Raw genomic sequence first — 12,033 nt, forward strand, 5'->3', positions numbered from 1 at the left:
GCCTCCCTCGGCCCTTCGGGTGTCACCCTCTCCGCCCCGCCCCTCCCTGCCACCCTGCCCCTTGCGGCAGGACATTGAGGTTCCCTCACTCGTCCCGCGGCTCCCATCTCTGAGCTGCCGGGTGGCCTGGGCTCTGGCGTTGCCTCCCACGCCCCTGCACCGGGGCCCACGACCACAAGTTCCCAACCGGGCACCGCAGCTCCCCAAGGGTGTGCAACCGACCTAAGACGTGCCCATTATGCCAGTCTTGTCACCACACAAAGGACCATTGACTGGCTACTGAGTGGCCAATGGTTATCTGGCTAGGCCACCTAGCTGGTGGCCTGGGCCCTTTAGGTTCCCTTGAGCAGGGAAACTGAAGCTCCATTCCCATGATGCAACGAGCTGGGGGAGGCAGAAGGAGTAGTGAGAGTTTTGGAGCGGGAGTGGGGGTGTCTCTGGGATAATGTGTCACCGGGCACCTTCTGATGCCCGGCCAGCAGTGTGGATCAGTCTTCCCATGCGCTCTGCTCGTCAGAACCGCCAGCCTAGCAGGGCCCCTTGTAGTTAGTGCTCACTTCTTGTAGTAAGAAGCCTTGGGCTTGCAGGCCAGCCATCTACACCCTTCCTAACCATGTTGTCAGAGCAGATGTCAATGACAAAATGCATCTAGCTTCTTTTTTGGTGAGGTTGGTCTGCACCTAGGTGTGGAACTCTGTGATGGCTGTAGATCTTAATGTGCCCACGGGCTCCCCTATATCCAGGCATTCTGAAAGAATCTCTGGTTTTCTCAGATACTGAGATGATAATTGTAGTATCTACCTACATAACTGTGCTTAGCTTTTTTTTTTTTTTTTTTTTTTTTAGACTTACTTATTTTACGTATGTGAATACACTGTAGCTGTAGGTTGTGAACCTTCATGAGGTTGTAATTGAATTTTTAGGACCTCTGCTAGCTTCAGTTAGCCTGATCACTCTGGTCAACTCTGCTCCCTCAGTACCTGCTTGTACACCAGAAGAGGGCGTCAGATCTTATTACGGTGGTTGTGAGCCACCATGTAGTTACTGGGGTTTGAACTCAGGACCTTCGGAAGAGCAGTCAATGCTCTTACCGGCTGAGCCATTTGGCCAGCCCTGTGCTTAGCTTTTAAAGCAGGGCCAAAGCTGTGCCAGGGTGGATAAGGAACCACCAGGAGTCACTCCCGTGTCGGGCTTCTGTGCTCATGAGGTTGCAGGCTGGGTAAGCTGCAGGGTTTCGGCTTCTCTGGTAGAAGACCCAGATGTGCTTGGAGAGAATGGGGGGTGGGGTGGGGTCCTCACAGCCCTGCAGCCCCCTCAGCCCCCTGAGTCCTTCCTGCCTTTTAATTCTAACCCACCTGTTGTCCTTTTTATTTATCCATTTACTGTATTGGTTTATGTCTTTAAGTTTTAAAGGTTTATTTTATGTGTGTGAAGTGTTTTATGTACATACCATGTGCATGCCTGGTGCCTGAGGAAGTCAGTAGACAGTGCTGGCAACTGAAACTGGGTCCTCTACAAAAGCAGCAAGTGGTCTTAACCACTGAGCCATCTCTCCAGCTCCTGTTTGGTTTTTTGAACCAGCCTTCAAACTGCTTACCTAGCTGAGGATGACCTTGAGCTTCTAAATTTCCTGCTCCCACCTCTCAAAGGAGGTTGCCACCGTGCCAGGTTGATGGTGGTGGGGTCACACCCAGGCCTTTGAACATTCATGCAGGCTAGGCAAGCAGGTTGTCAGTTGAACTACATGTGATCCCAACCCAGACCACTACTTACTATTTTAAGGCAAGGTCTCACTTGGTTTGCAGCTGGTCTTCTCCTTGCCTCCACACCTTGATGTGGGCTCCATGTTCCTCTTGGTCTTTCACTCTTCCCTTGGGAGGGTCTCCGCTGGGATTTGTTGCCTCCTCCTTCCTCCCCCTGTACTGTTCTTCCCTAGCATATGTAACATCTCAGTAAAGATTCCTCACAAGAGCTAAAGTAACCCCATTTTACTGATGTGTAGATGAGGTAAGATACCAGCCAGGGAGCGATGGAGGAGGAGGCTGGCTCCACAGACCAGCCAGGGTTTGGAGACCGCCCTGCCCTTCTGGTCCCAAGGGAAGTGGTGGCAGCTTGAAGGCCTTTGGTTAAGTCTGTGGCCTCCCCAGAAGCAGGGCAGTTTGTTTGCCTCTAAGGCAGTCTCCTGACTTCTCTTCAGCCTCTTCCCCCTTTTAGCCCCACTAAGTGTTCATCCTATGCAAGGGGGAGGGTTGCTGCAAGGAAACTGTCATTAGAGTCACGATTAGAGGCTGTGGAAACTTTCCGTTTTGAGAAGTGAATCCTAGAGGATCAGGAGGAACTGTTGGAATACTACTAAGAGATTTCCCTAAGGCAGGCGCTTCTCAGCCGCTCAGGGACTGCTGAAGTTTCTGCTCTGTTTATCCAAGAGGGGAGAGGAAAGGAGGTGGCCCCCCACTGCCCTGGAGGTGCTGGGAATGTGTCAAGCAGCCGGTGCCAGACAACTCTGTGTCCCAGCCTGAGGACAGCTGAGAGCCCTCGTGGGTATTTGCTGGGAGGCAGCCAGCCAGCATATGACACCAGGTGGCACGGTCAGGCCTGGGCTGCTTTCTTTCCTAAAGTTCCGGGCCCAGAAGGGGAGCCTTTGCTGGCAAGGGGATGCCTGGGAGCCGGGTGCGGGAAATGCTTGCACAGGGAGTAGACAGGGAACCAGAGGTTGAGCCCAGCCCATCTGTCCCCTTCCCCTACAGAATCCTCCCCAGGACCTGGTGAGGCACTTTCTTCTTTGCATTTCTTCTGGGGAATAGGGGGAGGAAAGTGATATAAGGATGAAGAGCTCTGTACTTCCTGGAAGCTGAGGTAAAAACCTGGGTGACTCTTGACTGTGGCATACCAGGCAGGAAGGGCAGGGCAGGGCAGGACAGGGCAGGGCAGGGCAGCCACTTTGAAGTCTTGTTGACCTGGCCACCAACTCCACGATACCTGGTGCACAGGCTTGCAGTTTCCTCCTATGTAAAATGACGGTGCTAGCTTCAACTAGGGGGTTGGAAGAATTCAAGCTTTGCCTGTGCTCCTGAAGCGTCAGGTGGGGGTAGGGGTACATGTAGGGGTGCTGTGACCCCACCTCGGAGAGAGAAGAGCCAAGACTGGAGCCTGGGTGGGACCTGAGACAGAGTAGGCGTGCCCTCTGTGAGTCTTGTTCTCACTGGTGGGACACTCCAAGGGTTTCCACTCCTTAAGGGGAACTCAGAGTAGAGGCAGCTAGAAAAAAAAGAAAAGGAGGAGGAAGAGGAAGAGAAGGAGAAGGACAAGGAAGAAAGGAAGGAGGAGGAGAGTGGGGAGAAGGAGTGGGAAGGACATGAGGTGGAGAAGAAAAAGGAGGTGAAGAAGGAAAGGAAAACTCACAGAAAGGAGCATGGGCAAAGGAGAAGAGGGAGGGGAGGGGAGGGAGAGGAGGGCAGAGGCACTGCAGAGGAACTGGCTCTGGCCTGTCCCCAGGGGTCCTCTCAGAGTTCCAGGGTCTTGGTGGATGTGTCACAAGAACACTGACGCCATCCTTGCCACCTGTAAATGAAGCAGCCTGTGAATGTTTCATGGGCTTGTGCTTAAAAATAAATGAAGTGAGGAGGTACAGGGGTTCCCGCCTTGGCAGAAAGTGGGTATCCACAAATTCCTTAGGGAACAGAGGGTAAGGGAGGGTCGGGTCAGGGGATATGTTCCCAGCTGGAAGATCGTACCTGGGTAAGTACTGTCTCAGGCTCTGGGTCTCCAGGCTGGGACTGTGTTCCTTTTCCCATCGCTGTGGCCACAGTAAGCAATCTAAGGAGGAAAGAGATCGTTTCAGTGGTTGGAGGAGATCCAGTCGACCATGAAGGCACCTTGGGGGTCAGGCAGGTGGTCACATTGCTCCTGCAGGCAGGAAGCACAAAGACAGCGAGTATTGCAGCTCAACGGCCTTTCTCCCTTTTATTCAGTTTGGAGTCATGCCTGAGGGGTGGGTCTTCCTGCCTCGATTAGCTTAATCCGATAAACCCTCACAGATATGCCTCCAGGCTTCTCCCCTAGGTCACTGGGAACCTGTCAAGTGGACAATCTGTGCTAACCATGGCGGTAGGGCAGAGTGTTGCTGAGGGGTTGGGCAGAGGGGCTGGGCCCAAAGAGGAGCAAGAGCTGGGCTGGGAGGAGGGGATGCAGGGCCCAGAAGAGCTGGAGTCTCCTCACTGCTTCCAACTCGCATCTAATGATACCCTCCTGTAGCTGACAGGAGCTGGGGTGAGAGGGCCCCTGGCCAGCAAACAGGCCTTTCTGCTCCTTGAACCGGCAGCCTGGTGGTTTGCTCCCCCAGCCCATACTTGGACAGGTAAAAGAGGCCTAGAAAGGTGAGTACGTATCCCCAGGGACCCAAACAAGTTAGGGAGGCCTGTCGTAGAATAACAAACCCAAAGCCAAGCAACCCAGCACTGCCATCTTTTCCCTAGTTCCCCTCCAGCCAGTTGCACCTTTTTGGCCTTGGGATTCAGTCTGTGTAAAGGGGACAGGGGCATAGATGATTTTCAACATTGCACAGGATAAGATGTGAGATGTGAGGTTTCCAGCATGTGAGGAGGAGGCCATCGCAGATGTGCCAAGGCTTTGGCAGGGTGTGTTAACGTCCTCAGACCACCTGACCTCTAGCCCAGATGGCATTCACAATGTAGTCAGCTGTACTGGCTGCTCCTCAGGCCAGCTGGAGGACAGGAATGGAGTCACCCCATGCTGCCTGTTAGGGAGGGACTGTCTGGCTAGTCTTGGGGTGCCTGCCTTGGGTTGTTGTCACCTGATAGGGCAGAGGAGCCCCATTCTCTCTCCTCTATGAAGCCACCACCCTGCCTTGTGGGCTCTGCTCTCTTGTCATCCTATTGCCTAGATTCCAGAGGCCACAGTGGAAGCTACCCAAGGTCTGGTCCCATTCTGTGACCGAGATGGAAATGACAGAATGGTTGGAGGGCCCAAGTCTGGTAGGCATGTAAGCTTGTGGCTGTTCCCCTCCAATCCCCTCCAACTTCTCTGCAGCCTGGTCTGGGACAGACAGCAGGCTGTTTCCCAACCCCTAGCTATAACCGGTGCCTTCGACAGCTCTGCCCAGGAGCCTTGTCAAAGGACTCATGAGCTCTGTGGCAACCACCATCCTCCAAGATAAGGTGCAAGGTGGCGTCAGACTTTTAGCTGTGCAGTCTGAAGCCTGGCTTGGATCCTGCATGTCTCTTCTGACTAGAAGCCCAGGTAGGCCCTTCCCCCAGGTCACCTTCCTCTCCTGTGTCAAGTCAGAATGACAATGCCGAGACTATCCTCTTGTGAGCTGTTACTGTGGTCTTTTCCCAGAGGCCCATACAGGCCTTCCATGGAGTGCAGAGAGGGCGGAGTTGGCCCGCTGTCTTTATTCCTCTGGTGAGCTAGGTCAGGCTTTAGGCTGTGGGACCTGTGAGGTCTGTGTAGGTAGGGAGAGGTAGCACCCTAGGGTCCTGCCAGGCCCTGTTGTTAGGGGCAGGTGGTTTCTTTCTTTCTTTTCTTTTTTTTTTTTTTTTTTTGGTTTTCGAGACAGGGTTTCTCTGTAGCCCTAGTTGTCCTGGAATTCACTCTGTAGACCAGGCTGGCCTCGAACTCAGAAATCCGCCTGCCTCTGCCTCCCAAGTGCTGGGATTAAAGGCATGCGCCACCACGCCCAGCGGGGCAGGTGGTTTCTTACACACTCCATCCCAGCCCTGGTTTATCCCATCATCTCTCTCTCTTTATCTGGTTCTAATAGCTGTTTCATGTCTCTCCTAAGAAGCCTGTTGGAGAAGGACTGAATGAAGGACTCCCCCTCCCATATACTGTAGACAGGAAGGTTGTGAGCCTGGGTGAACCTGGGAATGTGAGAATCCAGATTGCTGAGCTAAGCGCAGGCCGAGGGATTTGAGGTCATGCGGAAGCTTTAAGATAGGTGGTGTGGGGCTGGAGAGATGGCTCAGCGGTTAAGAGCACTGACTGCTCTTCTGAAGGTCCTGAGTTCAAATCCCAGCAACCACATGGTGGCTCACCACCATCCATAATGAGACCTGATGCTCTCTTCTGGAGTGTCTGAAGACAGCTACAGTGTACTTGCATATAATAAATAAATAAATCTTAAAAAAAACAAGATAGGTGGTGTGGCTCTGGGATCAGACAAGTATGCAGACAATGCTAATCCAATGTTCTCTAAAGGGGCTCGGGCACAGAAGTGACACAGGACCTCAGTGTCTGTTATTCTTGTCTGATCTTCCACTTCATTCATTTTTCTTCTTTGTTCTGTAGAGATCCCTTCTTAACATCTAAGGATCTCCGAACTCATCTTTTCCCCTTTGTGAGAGGGCTGTTGTTCTAAGGCAAGAAGCAAATCCCATAAAGGTGACTCACAGCTCTCAACTCACATCAGAAACCTAGTGAATTCCATATGGATTCATGACATAAAAGACCAGGGAGACTCTAACCAGAGGACAGGACACACACACACACACACACATACAGATACACACACAAATAAACAGATATACACACAAAGATACATACACACATACAGATACACAGATACACACACACAGACACACAGACAAACAGATACACACACAGATACACAGATACACACACAGATATATACAGACACACAGATGCACAGATAGACATACAGACAAACAGGTACACACACAGATACACAGATTCACACAGACACACATAACACACAGAGAAACAAAGAGAAACATATATACACACACAGACACATACACACACACACACACACACACACACACACACACACACACACACACACACACTGACACACATGCCCCATGTTGGTTTTAGGAGCCCAGGCAGGCAGAGATGAGGGCAGGTGTCTGGGTCGAGAAGGAAGCTGTACAACTTCAGCTGTGCAAGCTGTGTGCTAGTCAAGACTAGGGGATGCTGACAACCATAGAGTGTATGAGTGCAGCCAGCCCAGAGCCAGCACACCCACCCTTCTGGTCTTTGACCCGTACCGCACCCTTCACAACACGACGACCTCAACTTTGGAGTCTTTGGTGGAAGCCATCAAGCCAGGCAAGGTCATACCACCTTGCCCCACCCCTCCTGAGCATGCACCAGAGTCCTAGCTAGGACAGGTGCGGCCTCCTGGTGTGCTAACCCAGCACCCACCTCCAACTTCCTGTCTCCTGCTGTCCTTTCCCTAATTCCTGAAGACCACCTTCAATATTTGGGGTTGCTTGTGCTATACCTAGGAAGCTCACTGGAGTTAAAAAAAAAAAAAAAAAAAAAGGCAGACCTGGTATGGCTTTGGTTCCAGATGAGCATACCTTATTGCATTTATCTGAAATTCAAATCCAGCAGACACACTTTGTACTTTTCTCACAGCCCCTTGGTTGGAGCCAGAGCCAAGACTAAGAGTCACAACACAACACACTGCCCTCTATTGGACAGGTATAGGACAACAGGCACAGAGTCCACCATCTTTCAGAATTCAACAAACCGTCTCCACCTCTCAGAAACAGAGGCACCTTCAGTGGTTGGCAATGCCTTGAAGTCAGTGGGGCCTGGATTCTTTGTGCCTACCTTGGAGCTGCTGAGACAGTGGCTAGAGGTCACTATATAGACCAGGCTGGCTTTGAACTCACAGAGAGCTGACAGCTGTCTAATAAAGCTATAGGGGTAGCTCCAGCTGTTTAGGGTGCAGAGGGTCTTTGCTCTAATCCTTGTGTGTGCTTCATTCCCCTTTTGGGCTCTTCACTCCTATACACAGGGTTCTTAGCTGCCTGTGAGCAGATCAAGCCTTTTGTCTGTGGACAAAGGGCTTGTTCCCGTGTTCACACAGGAGGATGCAACTCTGCTGACCAGGGCAGTGCCCTGCACCACGCCCTCCCTCAGTCAGCTCTCCGAGACACTGGGCATGACCTCTGTCCTAGTTTTTACAGCTCCTAGGAGTCACCTTTCCTCCTCCCCCTTCTCCTTTCTCCTTCCTTGTCTTTATCCAGCATGGCCAGTGCTCCCAGTGCCCCATATTTTTGGCTGCCTGATAGCCAGACCTGAGGAAACCGAGTGTCGTGAATGTTTACCTTCACGTTTGCTCATGATTCTCCCTCCACAAAACAGCAAGAGTGCCGCCCTGACCACAGAGGTGCCAAAGTGGGCGAGGTCTTCATCTCCAGGTGGTTACTCTTTCTCCTCCTCCTCCTCTTCCTCTTCCCCCTCTGTCTCTCTGTGTCTCTGTCTCTGTGTTTCTGTCTCTGTCTCTCTTCCTTTTCTTTTTCCTTTGAGACAGAGTTTATGTAGCCCAGGCTGTCTTAGAACGCACTGTATAGACCAGGCAGGCCCAGAACTCACAGAGATCAGCCTGCCCCTGCCTCCCAAGTACTGGGATCAAAGTTGTGTGCCACAGCACTGGGCAGACCTTAACCCTCTGACCCATCTGCTCCTACCTCCCCAGGGCATGTGCCCATCACCCTTTGATTTTAAGATTTTTTTTTTTTATTTTCCATCATCCATTCTGGGTTTGACAGCTTAAATTTACTACCATCCCTAGAGTCAATCCAGTTTGCTCCCTGCCAGGCTTCCCAGATGAGTGTGTGTACCTCTGACATGCTGTACGGCACTCCTGTGTCTGGGCATCTGGAACCCCAGTCTGGAGATCTGGCTTCATTCTTCTTCCTGGGTGGATAAGAACAGCTCCTCACTCTCTGTCCCCCTCAGAAGGGCCTCTCTTCAACCCTGTGGGGATTGCCAGGAGCTCCAGTAGGTCTTCCAGTCTCTGTCCTAGCCCTGAGCACCTGGGGTAGGAAGACTGAGTGGTCCTACACCTGCCGCTGCTGCTGCTGAGGGTGGCATCTCACAGTACCAATCTGCTGTCCAGGTCTGGTGACAACAACCTCAATGAAATTTGCCCAGCCCAGCTCTCCAATCCTTAGCTCTCAATGGCAGTGGCTCCCTGGTAGCCAGCCCTAGCTCAGTGGGAAAGGTGGGGCTGAAGAGCCAGTCTCACGGTTGGTTGTTAGATCCAGGAGCCTATGTGTGGCTCCAGACAATTGAGACCTACTGCCTATGAGTCTGTCTCCTAGTCGGCAGTATCACAGGCCAAGGGCAGGTCACAGTCTCAGGAAGTCAGTTTCTTAGCTACACTCAATGGCAAATTCCCCACAGGATTAACTGGGTTTATCCTCCAGGGACTGCCTTCTTCCTTTACTTCTTTATTTCTCTCTCCCTTCCTTCCTTCCCTTGTGCGTGTGCGTGTGCGTGTGCGTGTGCGTGTGTGTGTGTGTGTGTGTGTGTGTGTGTGTGTATCTCACTGTGTTGCCTTAGCTGTCCTGAAAAATCTCTATATAGACCAGGCTGGCCTTGAACTCACAGAGATCCACCTGTCTCTGCCTCCACTGGGATTTAAAACATGTGCCACCACATCAAGCAGTCCAAGGCTTCCTTGCCTGCTTCTTGACTCAAAAGTGAAGGCCCCCTGTGTCCCCCTGAACTGTATTAAAAAGTTGTTCAGCTAGGCATGGTGGTACACACCTTTGATCCCAGCCTTTGGGAAGCAGATGCAGGTGAATCTCTGTGGGTTCAAGGTTAGCCTGGACTGCATGGTAAACTCCAGTTTAGCCAGGGATACACAGTGAGACCCTGTCTCATAAACAGAAAGAACCTGTTCTGGGACTAGGGCTGTCGCTCCACCAGTTAGGGCATGAAGCCCTGGGTTTGATCCCCAGAATTGCTTGAAAAAGGTGTGATGGTACACATCTCACATTCAGGATGTGACCAGGATGTAGCAGGAAAATCATTCTTGGCTGCACAGCAAGATTGAGACCAGCCTGGGATACATGAGACCCTGTCTCAAAGTGCATCTTTTTAATGGCATTAGTTATGATTTTTTTGCTCTCTACTCTAGGGGTGTTGGGCATTCATGACTGAAATGAGCATGGTCATGAAATGCAGCACTCATCTTTGACTTGGGAACGTCAGTTCTGGGACCTGTTCTGGCATGCCCGGTCATTCCCTATGTGAACACAGGAGTCCTGACTTCTGGGTGGCCTGTTAGCACTTTCCAGCTTCCTCTGTAGTCCTTGAGCCAGGCTGTGTTATAGATCCACTGGAGCTATGACTGCCTTTTAAAAAGTATGGGCCAGCACTTGGGAGGCAGAGGCAGGTGGATTTCTGAGTTCGAGGGCTACACAGAGAAACCCTGTCTCGGAAAAAAAAAAAAAAAAGGGCATTTAGCAGAAGGTGGTCCCTCAGTGTCTAAGGATTGTATCTGGTGTGGCATCCTGGGCTAGCCACCAAGGGACCCTTCTGTTATTCCTCCACCTTGTCCCAGGACATCATTTGGGTTCAGAAAGAGGCAGTAAGACAGAAGGAAAGGTTGGAAAGAGAGACAGTAAGACACTTCTGTGTCTCTTGCTGCCCACTCCTAGGACTGATATGGCCCGAGGAGTGGGTACTTCTCTCTGCTGAGACCTCAACTTGCTTTTCTTTCCCCTCCAGCCACCCCCCCCCCCACCCTCCCAAAATACATGAGTGCCTATTGTCTGTCTCCAGTGGCTTTATGACTTAACTGATTAGAATTCTGAGGAAAACAGATACCCCTGTTTGCTGTTGCATGTAGCTTGGAGACTAGAGCTGCCCACCTTACTACCCTTCCACCTGCTTGTCCTCAGCCATTCCTGGCCTTCCTAGACGCTCCCACTGCCTGCTGGGAAGAGGCAGACCCTAGATTTCCAGCTCCTGCCAGGGCTGAGATGCCAGTGCATTTCTGCAAAAGGTGCCCTTGGCTACTGGATTGATGGATGCTGGGACGAAGGGACCTGGCGTGGTTTGTCTCAAGGGATGGAGACAAGCCAACTGGCAACTGCTGCACAACCATGACTAGAAACCCAGGCCATTTAGAGGTGCCTGAGGGCCTGCAGAGAGCTGGCTTATCTGATCCTGCCTCTCCTGCCTGCCTCCTTTTCTTCTGCTTCTCTCCTTCCCCTCCCCCTCCTCTTTCCCTTTTCTCTCTCACCCTCTGCACCCTTATCTTCCATGGCTTCTGCCCCAAAATCAAAATCCAGTTTCTAGACTCTGGGGCTCAGGGCTCTGATCACCTGCCAGTCCCTTATCACAAGTCCATTCCTGCCCCCACCATACCTTGTAGTTCTAGTCTGGGGTGACAGGTCATGAGCTGGGCCTCAGGTGCCTCCTTTCTGGCTGTGAGAATCTCACTCTCGTCAGGCAGGTACACCTAGTATGTTGACAGCTCCTGTACAGATCTTTCCCACTTGTGTCTCCACCATAGAGTTCTTGTCCCTCCTCTGTATTACAGTGAGCCACGGTGCTGCAGTGAGCCTGTCTCCCTGCTCCCCTGTGAGGTTCTGCCTACTCATCTTCCCAGCCCAGCTGAAGTCATAGGAAAGTGCTAAGCATCGAATGAATGTATGAGCAGCCAGGGAAACTCAGGAATGGTGTTGATGCCTCCAGGGTCTGGGGGGTCAGAGGATCGGCCAAGGTCTCACTGGGTGCATGTTGCACCTGTTTCCCTGCCAGGGCAGATACCATGTGTTGCTCAGGACTCAGAATGCACTGATTAAACACACATTCAGGGCCAGCACATGTCACTGTCCATGCAATACTTAGCTCTGCTCCAAAGGGACTCAGAGGTCACTTACTCAGGGCCAGATATGAATGACTGTGACCCTCAACATGAATTCATGCTGCCCTGAATTCCATTCCATTTCAATATGGGAGCAGCCATGTCACTTTTATAACCATAAGTTAAAAGAAGGGTAGGTGGGTTACAGCAAAGTAGAGGAGTCTCTTATAGGTCTTGGACACTCTTCGATTTTGTGTCTGATCACATGATCACATTCTTAGCCTTGGGGTTGGTGGAACCTAGTGGTCTATTAAGTTAACACATTTCAAAATGTTTGGTGTGAGCCGGGCGTGGTGGCGCACACCTTTAATCCCAGCACTTGGGAGGCAGAGGCAGGCGGATTTCTGAGTTCGAGGCCAGCCTGGTCTACAAAGTGA

This window comes from Mus pahari, chromosome 3 (assembly GCF_900095145.1).
Source record: "Mus pahari chromosome 3, PAHARI_EIJ_v1.1, whole genome shotgun sequence".
In the NCBI taxonomy this organism is placed as follows: domain Eukaryota; kingdom Metazoa; phylum Chordata; class Mammalia; order Rodentia; family Muridae; genus Mus; species Mus pahari.